Genomic DNA, 12,425 nt, shown 5'->3' on the forward strand with positions numbered 1-12,425 from the left:
GTGAAACTCTGGGTTTTGCTAAGTTATCCAGTCCCAGTTTTATCCTTTAGCTTTCCTTCTGGTGACATATACAACTCTAGCCTTTCTCTTCAACCATACTCACACTTAGATTGATGAGTCTTGAAGACATTATGCTGAGTGAAATAAGCCAGACACAAAAGGACAAACATTGTATAATTTTACTGATGTGAAATATAAGCACATTCATAGAGTTAGAATCTAGAATTTAGGTCACCAGCGGATGATTTGGGGCTTAGGAATGGGGAATTAATTCTTAATTTGTGCAGAACTTCTATTAGGTTGATTGTAAAGTTTTGGAAATGGAAGGTGGTGATGGTAGCACAATGTTGAAAGTGTAATTAACAGCACTGAATTATATATGTAACTGAGGTTAAAAGGTGAAATTTTAGGTTGCATATATGTTACTAGAGCAAAAATTAAAAGATAAAACACAGGAATATACAACAGAATGATCCCTATTTTAAATGATGGACTGTAGTTAATAGTAAAATTATAAAAATGTTTTTTCATGCATTACAATAAATGTACCATACTAGCGCATGGTGTTAATAATAGTGTGGCATATAAGGGGGAAATACACTGTAATGTAAACTATGGACTATAGTTAATAGTGCAGTTGTGAGAAAGGTACCACACTAATGCAAAATATTAACACTAGGAGATATACGGAAATGCTGTGTTTTTTGCATGATTTTTCTGTAAACCTACAAATTCTTTAACTAAAAAATACTAAACTTGATTATACTGTAAAAAATACAAAGCTTGCAAAATAAAAGGACGATGAGAAACCATTGCATGAGTATCAGAGTTGCTAAAATTTTAAAAATAAAAACAGAAAAAAAAAAAAACTCAACAGTACCAAATGCTGTTAAGGATATAGAGTAATAGGAAATCTCATTCACTGCTGGTGAGAATGCAAAATAGTACAATAAATTTGAAGACAGTTTGGCAATTTCATGTGAAGTTAAACACACAATTACAAGACCCAGAAATCTCACTCCTAGGTATTTCTCCAGTGAACTGAAAACTTACATTCACAAAACCCCCCACATGTGAATGGTTATAGCAGTTTTGTTCCTCATTACCCAAAACTTAAAACAACCAAGATGTCTTCCAATAGGTGAATGAATAAACAGAGATACAGCCACACAGTGGCAGACCACGGAGAAATATAAGGGAATGATTAATTGTTTCACATTGACAACAGGGATGAATTTTAAATGGGAGATTTTGCTAAGTGAATGCAGCCAGACTCACTTAGAAAGTTCAAAACTATAGGGATGAAAAACAGATCCGTGTTGCCACAAATTGGGGGAATGGGAAAGATTTGACCTCAAAGGGGTTGCAGAGGGAAAAGTTTACATAATTTTATTCCTCTATAAAATTCCATTTGTTGAATCCAGGTTTTTAAGAAATCAACCAAGATGTTGGGGATTCCAGGATGGAATGTAGAGTGTGACAAATGAATCTAACTAAACTACAATTACATAACATAACCTTATCAAAGGGGTAGGAAAGAAAGAAGCTGACTTTGGAAAACAGTGTTTCAACTGGATACTATAAGGCTAGAGGAAAAAAAACTGAAAATAAATATGGTACTCTAGTTGGTAAATTTGTTTCTCACAGGGGTAAGCATTAGCAATTCTGGAACTAATGTACCTGTAACCTGGATTGAATAAATAAGTAAATAAATTATAAACAATGGGAGCCAGGTTTCTTATTGTCAGAGAAAAAGTTACTAATAAGTAAGGTGGAAGACTAAAATTAAGCCTGTAGTACTGGATTATAGTCCAAGATACTCATATGAACTCATAGTGATGACAGATGATAGTGGTAGGTAGGTAAGTAGTAGATATTTAGATATACAGATGAAAGATAGAGATATGAGTGTAACTGTAGTAAACAAACATATATTACCTAGCTCTGTATACTAAGAGAGACTAGAAGCAGTGACACCCCACTAACAACAATCATGCACAGCATCCGGACCTCAGTTTCTAAATACCATTTTCCAATAAAAGAAGAAATTGCTGATTCTAGGGCTGAGGCAGGGTTTGATTCCCGGTGCCTGCCCATGTGCAAAAAAAATAAAAACTAGACATGAGCAATATAACTTATGTCACATGAAAAGGGAATAATATAGAGAAGAAAACAAGATATTTTCTTATGTACAAATACAAACATACTCATAACAAAACAAGGAAGAAATATTCATATCATTACAGTCTTTTTTCTGTAAAAAGAAAAACTGGTCATGTGGTCATAGTTCATATTTATTGTTACCTTCTTCCACTACCCAGTCCATGCTCCCTTTACCCTTAGCAAGTATCTCAGTTGGCCATGGTTCTTTATTTGGTGGGGAGACCCAAACCTTCATTCCTGAAATTTCTGGGTCACTGGTAGTCTGGATTGGTTAGTCGCAGGGCATGGTATACTAAGAGACACCCTAGGGGATCTCCTTTGTTCCAGGAAAACTCTTCTTTACCTCCATTGTATTGTTGTGGTCTTATTTCCCTTTGATAGCAGGATCAATCACTCCAGCCAGCACAGTAATCCCCTTTGCCTTTTGATTCAGAGGCATGAAAAGCCCAAAGTGGCCATGTGGCAGTCTTAACTTCCAGTTCAGTGGAAACATTGTTGTGGCTCCTAGTGGAAATACACAAACTTATGGAACTAAGTCTTATAGGCCAGCAGGAAGCAAAAATTTTCCTAGTGGATCAATAGGGATAATAGTGAGTGGTGCCATTACCATTTTCATACCTTGATTCCTGGACCCATGAATCCTGGCTATGGGAGAAATAGCACCATAGAGTGGATGATGATTTAGAGCACACAAAAACCTCCTGGAAACACTGCCCCAGCCCTGCAAGGTATTGCCGCAAAGTTGGTGCCGTAATTGAGTCTTCAAAAGGCCGTTCCACTGTTCTAACAACCCAGCTGCTTCAGGATGATGGGGAATATTGTAAGACCAGAGAATTCCATGAGCGTGTGTCCATTCCTGCACTTAATATGCTGTGAAGTGGGTTCTTTGATCAGAAGCAATTCTGTGTGAAATACCATGATCATGGAGAAGGCCACAGATAGTAGTTTTGGCAGAGCATTGTGCATAGGGAATGCAAACCCATATCCAGAGTACATGACTATTCCACTTAGAACAAATCACCGCCCTTTCCATGATGGAAGTTTTCCAATGTAGTCTACCTGCCACCATGCAGCAGGCTGATTACCTCGGGGGAGTCATGCCATATTAGGGGCTGAATGTGGGTCTCTGCAGCTGCTAGATTGGGCATTCAGCAGTAGCTGTGGCTATGTAGGCCTTGGTGAGTGGAAGACCTTGTTGTTAAGCCCATATATAACCTCCATCTCTACCACCATGACTACTTTGTTCACGAGCCCATTGGGCAATGACATGAGTAGCTGAGGAAAAAAGGCTGACTGGTATCCACAGAATGGGCCTAAAACTTTCCTCTGTTGAAGTCACCCTCTGGTGAGCATTCACATGGGACACACATATCTTCATGTTTTTTTTCCCACTCAGAAAGGTCTAACCACATACATTTTCCCCAGATCCCTTTGTCACCAATCTTCCAATCATGCTCCTGACCAGCCAGTCAAATCATTAGCAACAGCTCATGAATCAATATCCAAATGCACCTCTGGCCAGTTCTCCTTCCAAGCAAAATGAACAATCAGGTGCTTGAAGTTCCGCCCACAGGTAAAACTTGCATATCGTGCAGAACCATCGGTAAACCAGGCCTGAGTTTTTTCTTCCTCAGTCAACTGACTGCCAGGAACTCCCCAAGAGACCACAGCTCTTTCCTCATGAAACTTCCTTGTGCCTTGAACCCTATCTTGTATATACCATTTCTATTTTATGATGGAATGCTGCTGTGCCTGCCCAACTTTATGGCTTGGTGGGTCAGACAACACCCACCTCATGATAGGCAACTCAGGTCTCATAGTAACTTGGTGGCCCATGATTACACATTTGGTCTCTACTAAGGCCAGTAGCAGGTCAAAAGCTGTTTCTCAAAAGGAGAGTAGTTAACTGATTTTGGTAAAGCTTTACTCCAAAATCCTAAGGGTCTGCTTTGTAAATCTCCTATAGGGGCCTTCCAAATGCTCCAGAGAGCATTTCTGTTTGCCACTGACACTTCCAGCATCTTTGAATCTGCTGGATAATGTGGTCCAAGTGTACTACAGCAGCCTGGACCTGTTACAAAGTTTGCTCTTATTCTAGTCCCCACTCAAAACTAGCAGCTTTTCTGGTCACTTGGTAAATGGGCTGGAGTAGCACACCCAAATAAGGACTATGTTGTCTCCAAAATCCAAAGAGGCCCAAGTAGGCATTCTGTCTCCTTTTTGGCATAGGAGGGGCAAGATACAACAGCTGTCCTTCACCTTAGAAGAGATATCTTGCCATGCCCCACACCCCTGGACACCTAGAAATTTTACTGGGGTAGAAGGCCCTAAATTTGTGTTGGATTTATCTCCCATCTTCTGACACACAAATGCCTTACTAATAAATTTAGAGTAGTTGCTACTTCTTGGTTACTAGGTCCAATCAACATGATATCATCAATATAATAAACCAGTGTGATAGCTTTGTGGGAGGGAGAAATGATCAAGGTCCCTTTGGACAAGATTATGACATAGGGCTGGAAAGTTGCTATATCCCTAAGGTAAGACAGCAAAGGTATACTGCTGGCCTGCCACCTGAAAGAAAACTGTTTCTTGTATTCCTTCCTGACAGTTATTGAGAAAAAAGCATTTGCCAGATCAATAGCTGCATACCAAGTACCAAGTTAAATGTTGATTTGCTCAAGCAATGATACTACAACTGGAAAAACAGCTGCAATTGAAGTCATCACCTGGTTAAGTTTGAAATAATGCTCTGTCATCCTCCAAAACCCATCTGTTTTCTGCACAGGCCAAATAGCTAAATTGAATGGGGATATGGTGGGAATCAACACCCCTGCATCCTTCAAGCCCTTAAGAGTGGCACTAATCTCTGCAATCCCTCCAGGAATCTGGTGTTGTTTCTGATTCACTATTTTGCTGGGTAGGGACAGTTCTAGTGGCTTCCACTTGGCCTCTCCTACCATAATAGCCCTTACTCCATAATTCAGGAAACGAATGTGAGTTTTCTTCTAGTTGCTAAATATGTCTACTGCAATTATGAATTCCAGAACTGGGAAAATAATTATAAAGTGGGTCCAGGTACCCACTGGACCAACCGTGAGATGGAGCCAAACTAAAACTCCAACAACCACCTGATCTTCATAAGCCCTACTCTGATTGGTGGGGCAGAGTGATGTTTTGGGTTTCCCAGAATTAATTTCACTTCTGAGACAGTGTTTAATAATCCTCCAAATATCTGATCATTTCCTTTTCCCCAAAGTATAGTCACCCTGGCAAAAGGCCATAGGTCTCCTTGGGGGAAGGCTTGGAGGAAGATTCATAGTATAAATTTTTGGCAGTGTAACAGGGTCCTTTGCCAAGGGAACCTGGCCTTCCCCTCATTCCAAGGGCTCTGGATGCGTCAATTGTCTCAAGTCTGGGAATTGATTAAGGGGCTGTGACTTTCTGTTTTTGTATTTCAAGGTAGATTTTCTGTTCATTTGCCTGTTCTTCAAGTTAGAATGCTTCTGCATATACAGAGGAAAGAAGAATTTAGTAGACTGCCCATCTGTTTTACTTCTAGGTACCCTAGGATCTACTAGCCAATACCATAGTCTCTGTGAGTCAGTTGCACGGAGTCTGCTGATCATTATGGTAGCAACACCCACCTTCTCTTTGGTGATTTAGTGCTGTCATGGGGCTTCTCTAAACTCAGGATCTGACCATCCCCATTGTGCTTAAGGGTTTAAGCAGCAGTGCCCACAGTAATATCTGAGCCACATAGAAGTGCGACTTCTGAGCTCTTTATGGATGATGGAGCTAGTGTCACAGATTTATTCCTCAAAATCCTGGTTAAAGGTGTGTCCTTTGGACATCCTGGGGTGTGTGAGCAAGTCTTCCATGATAAATCTACTCTAACATTCCAATCTGTTTAAGCCTTTGGATCCCTTCATCTACATTATACCAGGATAGTTTTAGCATTTCAACCTCAGGTAATGTCAGCCACCTTTTGATATATGTTTCAGCCAACCAACCAGACAAACTGTTAATGTCCCCTCTAATTCCTGGAGATACAATATTGAATCCAGAATCTCTTAGTGGGTGCATATAAATAAATTCACCCTGATCCAGCTTTATGTTCCTTCTGTCATTATCCCACACCCTTAATATCCATTCCCACAGATATTCCCCTGATTTCTGTCTACATAAATTGTGAAGCTCACGCAGTTCTTTTGGAGTATAGCATACTTCTTCATGGGCCACTCTTTGCACCTCACCTTTCATGGCTTGTTGGGACTTTAATCTAGTTATAGGCCTGGAAGAAAAGGGCGGTGGCAGTGGGTCATGAAAAGAATTAGAAATGTCTTTCAAGCCAAGTACCTCAGGGCATTCTCTTGCGGTTTCATCTGGTGAAACAAGATTAATCTCTCCACACAGAGGAATGAGGGCTGTTTCCCCAGGGGAAGTGGTTCCAGGTTTAGCAGGCACTGAAGGGTTAATTTCTTCAGTTGGAGTTTGGATGGCAGACTCCTCAGGGCAAACTGGAGGTTGAGAAGCTACTTCCTCAAGGAAGACTGGAGATTGTATAGCTGTTTCCTCAGGGCAGGCTGGAGGTGGGGCAACTGTTTCCTCAAGGCAGACCATTACAGGTTCATCTAGCAAAGAATCAGCAGAATCTAAGATTTCAAAGTCCCCTGCCACAATTATCTACCTATATTTCCCCATCCCAATTTTCAGGATCCCATTTCTTCCCAGTGAATGCCCTCACTTTAAAAGCAGGCAGCCTGCAAGGTTGAGAATTTGATTTATGTTGCTACTTGCACAATGAGACTCTGGGTCTGGTTTTCAGAGATCTCAAGTCTGCAGCCACAGGAAATAAGATTTTCTTTCAGGGCATACATAGAAACATTTACATTTTTCATACTGCATTTAAGTTGCAAATTTGAAACCTTCACCTCATCCCTTTTATAACTGCATCCAGCATGTCTAGGATACCTTTTGACTTCACAAAACTCTTTTAAGGGGTCAAAAATATTGTCATCCAGAGCCTTTCCTCATATAAGCATATGATTAGCAGAATCAAATGGTGATATTTCACTTATTTGTATTGCCAGCTCACACCACGGACTGTCAGTGCCATCTTGATTATTGGAAATAGAGTCATTAGCGCCTTTGAGTCTAATCAAAGGAGAAAACCAGTTGTAAAAACCCATTTTCAAGATTCTGTTGCTCAAGAACCACTCCCAGTACCAAAGTTGTAGCAGTCAGCATTCAAAAGTGAAACAGAACAGGAAACATCTATAAATAGTATCAGATTTTATAAAGGTGTCTCATGCAACTGTGGAAAAGCATGAGTCCAAATTCCACAGGGCTGTCTGGAAACTGGCAATTCCAATGAAGGTTTTAGATGGGTTCTCCAGGAGAGGCTGGCTGAATGAAGTAGAGATGAAAGTTCTCTCTCCTAACTGCTGAAGTGATTACCTCCCCCTTAAAACCTTCAATTGATTAATGTCTCTCCTTGTGGACGACACTCCCCTTAGCAGATGTAATCAACCAAAGATGCAATCAACTTGTTGATGATTTAAGTCCATGAAATGCCCTTGTAGCAACAGACAGGACAGTGCTTGCTTAACCTGACAACTGGGTATCATCACCTGGCCAAATTGACATATGAACCTAATCATCACACTTGGTTTACATATCAAAAATTATTTACAACTTGGCTCAGACATAATTTTACAGTAACTTTAGGCCACTTTCTAAAGGAAGGCAAGGAAAATAAAAGAATCTATCTACTTGCTGGGTTTCAGGGAGCCAGTAAATAAAACTCATCTTCCCCGCCTGAGTTTGGAACCAATTGAGAGAGTGATGCAAGAATGAGGGAAATGGAGATCAAAATGTTACGTTTCTTACAGACAAGTTTGTTTGGAGAATCTGACTGAATGTCTGCAATCCACTTCATCCTTGGCTTGAGATAGGCTCACCTTCCCACAGCTAGATCAACACTGGCCTTCAGTAGAACAGGACAAAGACCTGGATGGACAAGTTCTGAAAAAAAGGGAATCCCAAAGGTATTGTGCTTTGCCTGCTCAGTTCTTTTTCCCAAACTCCCTAGTCAGATACATCACTCTTGCATGGGGTTAAACAATTGAGAGTGAGAGAGTTAAACAGGTTTTTGTGGTGGAAGTCCTTCCACTGGGAAGCCCGAGGCTAGGAAAGCAGAGGGTCCTGCTGTAAAACTTCCTGTTGCTTTATGTCCTGTTATGCTTATCCCCACATAGCAGTTTCTATTATCTACCACCACCACCCCCCCTGCCCATTCCCCACCCCCCACACACTTTCTCATAGCTTGTAAATGACTAAACCTGAACTCAGACAAGGTCTTAGGACTTCAGAAAAGTTACTATGGGGATGCTTGCACCAGTGGTCTGTAGTTAAATCTCAATTAAATTAATTGGATGGGCAGTTAGGGAAGAGACAATAATGAAATAACCAAAAAGGACAATGTATTGAGGTTCAGGAGACCTAGAACCTGGCTCAACAATCTTACCAATTGGTTGCTTGTCCATGGTCAAGTCACTAAACTCTTTCCATTTATAAAACCAGATTACCAAATCCTACCTTTCAACCATTTAGAGCATCAAACAGGATGTTTCATAAAAGCACTTTGAAAAGGTATATAGCAAAAGCTACAGTTATTATTTAGGATGAAATTGTTATTTCAACAACTTTAGACAAATTAGAGAAATCAGGCTGTTTTCCTGAATGTTCAAATTTTATAAAGCAGATATTTTGGAGGCCAACAGAGATGGATAAAAATCCTAACATCCTCCTCTGACTATGTGAGTAAACTGACAAATAATTAATCTTCTTTAATCTTGTCTGAAAATTCCAGTAATTATAGGCTTTATCTAATATGCTTTCGTGAAGAGAATATAAAAGACCTATCACACGTATACTCTGTAAGCATTAGTTTTCTTCCTTTTTTTCTTGCTGTAATCTGAGATCTATCCCGCCTGCAGAAGTGTTTCTATGTATATAAACTATTTGACTGAGCAATTTAAAAGTTAACCCATGACCGAACCATTAAACAATTAGCTTTCTTGACTAGTTTGCCTTTAAAAAAAAATTGAATTAATTGCAGAGAAATAACGATGGATCCATGACTCATCATTGTAGAAGTCATCTCTGTACCCCTTAACAGGTGTCTTGAGTATCTGTATTTTAAAACATTAGTTCTTATAAGAATAATTTACCTAGATCGGCAAGAATTTTGCTACCTAGTATGAGCACATAAATCTATGTTTATCATTAGTTCAGTCATTCTGTTAGCAAAGTTTCATTGAGCAATTGCTATATTTAGATTCTGAGCTTTGTAACATTGGAGGATACAATTTTAAGATCCAGTTGAGCATATAGTCCAAATAAACATAATAGACAGAAGAATGGGTTATAAAAAAGGAATAATCTTGTATGTAAATTAAATAACCTAATACCTCATTTTCCTTATCTGTAAAATGAGAGTAATGATATTTACCTTCATTACAATAATTACATAAGATAATAAAGGTGAATTTGGAAGAATTATACACACACACACACACACACACACATACACCACCCAGTCAGCCTGGGAAGGAGGACAGCATCTCTTGGTGGAGACTATTAATTGCACACCAAAATTCATTCTCTTCTCCTTCTGGGGTATGTAGCTGCCCCCTACACTTTTTTTTTTCTCCAATCTTCCTCACATTATGACGTGATCTGTTACTAAGTTCTTGCCAACAGAAGGTGAGCAAAAGCTATGTGTGCTACTTCTAGATTTGGGTTTTAAGACATTAGATATGCCTCCTCTATGTTAACATTCCCTTTCCTGCTATTGAACCTGGTTTATGGACTATTGGCCTCAACCATAGAGATGAGGACTTGCCCAGGGGTGATGGAGCAACACAATGGGAGGAACCTGGGATTTTGAATGACCCTATTGAGCAAAGCTTCCCTATTGTGTGGGACCACCTTTTTCCAAATGGTTGCATGAGAAAGAAATGAGACCAGGTGATAGATAATTACCAATTGAAACTACCAAAAGGAATTTCCTTAATCTCTTTTTAAAACACTGACTTAGATAATACTAGCAAACATTTATTTAGCTCTTACTATGTGCCAGACACTTTTCCCAATGTTTCATAGATGACCCATCTAAGTTAATAATCCTTTGAGGTAGCTACTATTATTATTGTTCCCATTTTACAGCTAAGAAAATGGAGGCACAAAGAGGTTAGATAGTTTGCCCAAGGTCTCACACTACTAAGTGTAAGGTCTGGCTCAAGATGTCTAAAATGACACTCATAAACAGGTAGCACTAGCTTCAATAGAGAGCCTGATAGTTTGGTGAGCAATGCATAGGGTTTTAAAATTAGACCAACTAGGATTTAATTTCCCATGATTCCTGTTGTGGGTTGAATTTTACTCTCCGAAAAGATATGTTCAGGTCTTAATCCCTGGTACTTGTGAATGTGACCTGATTTGGAAATAGGATTTGTTTTGGCTTCTTGATTCTGAAACAAATATCATACAGTGGGTTGGCTGAAACAACAGGAATGTATTGGCTCATGGTTTCAGAGGCTAGAAGGTTTGCTTCTTCCCTGGATTGGTGTCTCTAGCTGGCCAAAAATCTTGGGGCTCCTTGGCTTTTCTGTCACATGGCAATATACATGGGGTGATCTTTTCCTTTCTCTTCTGGGATCCTTTGACTTGAGCTTCTGGCTGCTCCGCTGTAGCTTCCTCTCTGTGTCCAGTTTCCTTTGCTTATAAGGACTTTAGCCATATTGGATTAAGGCTCACCCTCATTCAGTTTGGCCACACCTAACTAATAACATCTTCAAAAGTCTTATTTACAAATGGATTTATACTCATAGGACCAAGAGTTGGGATCTGAACCTGCCTTTTGTTGGGGGTGTGATTGAATACCCAATAGGGTCTTTGTAGATGTAATTACCTAAGATGAGGTCATACTGGATTAGTGTGGGTTCTAATCTGATTCAACTGGTGTTCTTATGAAAAGAGAGAACTTTAGATAGGACACAGACACAGACCCAGAGAAGAGAAAGACACTGAAGACAGAGATATACAGGGAAAAGACAGGTATGTGAAGATGGAGACAGAGATTAGAGTTATGCTGCCAGAAGTCAAGGAATGCCTGGGCCACCAGACATTAGGTAGAGGCAATGAAGGAAGGATTCTTCTCTAACACTTCAGAGATAGCATAGTCTTGCAAACACCTTAATTTCAGAAAATAAATTTCTGCTGTTTTAAGCTACGCACTTTGCAGTACTTTTCTACAGCAGCCTAGGAAACTAATATAATCCCTTTACCAGCCGGGTGATTTGGGAAAAGTAGTTTGAGCATTCTGTGTCTTTATTTCCTCATCTATATTTTGAAAAAATAATACCCCTCCCGTGGAACTTTTGCAAAGATATAGTGGGGAAAGTTGTAGAGGGCTTAGTAGAGATCCTGGTAGCAGCACTATTTTTGGAATGAGAGTGTTCTCAGCTGTAAGGACAGATTTTTTCATGGCACAACATTTTTAAGAGGAATTATGAAAGTATAAATTTCTATTGATAGTTGGACAAATTACTTTTCTCAGCTCTACAACCTTAGAATGACCTTGGTATTTTGTAAGGTTCCCGGAATCTTCCCAAATTGACAGCCAATAATTTCACTCACTCTAGAACGGTGCTGTTCAGTAGAACTTTCTGCAATGTTGGAAATTTTCTGTGTCTGCACTGTCCAGTACGATAGTCACTAGTCACAAGTCATTCTTGGGCACTTGAAATGGGCCTAATGTAACTAAGAAACAGAGATTTTAGTTTAATTTAATTTAAATTAATTTTGATATGGACAGCCATCTGTGACTATTGGCTACTGAATTAGACAGCAGTATGATCGGATCAATTACTTACATCTGAAAAACAAATCATAAGAAAACATCTGTAGGCTTTGGAATATTTTATTTCCTGTCCTTCATCCTTATCCTGAATGCAGGATAGGGAATAAAATTGCTTTAATTTAGCCTAATTAACCACATAGGTATAGCCCAGATGGAATCAAGGTATGATTTATTCTCACCCCTATATTGTAGATCAATTAGTGTTTTGAACTATGTCTTCTTTCTTCCATAATCAATATGTAAGCTTTAGAAATATTTATTACTTTGTGACCATTATAACATTTTATTCCATAATATTGAGAATGTAGCTAAGTGTAAGAACTATGTCATGGAC

The 12,425-nt window shown here is 39.4% G+C and overlaps 1 long non-coding RNA gene across 1 annotated transcript; it reads right to left on the bottom strand.

Moving 5' to 3' along the window:
- Positions 1–2,295: 2,295 nt before the first annotated feature.
- On the bottom strand, positions 2,296–8,186 carry LOC143690213 (uncharacterized). Its single transcript, XR_013179035.1, has 3 exons — positions 8,056–8,186; positions 6,523–6,797; positions 2,296–2,667 (listed from the first exon to the last, which is right to left on the bottom strand). It is a non-coding gene; the product is annotated as an uncharacterized LOC143690213 (long non-coding RNA).
- Between the last annotated feature and the right edge of the window lie 4,239 nt (positions 8,187–12,425).

The sequence above is a fragment of the Tamandua tetradactyla genome, chromosome 7 (genome assembly GCF_023851605.1).
Source record: "Tamandua tetradactyla isolate mTamTet1 chromosome 7, mTamTet1.pri, whole genome shotgun sequence".
NCBI classification, from domain to species: domain Eukaryota; kingdom Metazoa; phylum Chordata; class Mammalia; order Pilosa; family Myrmecophagidae; genus Tamandua; species Tamandua tetradactyla.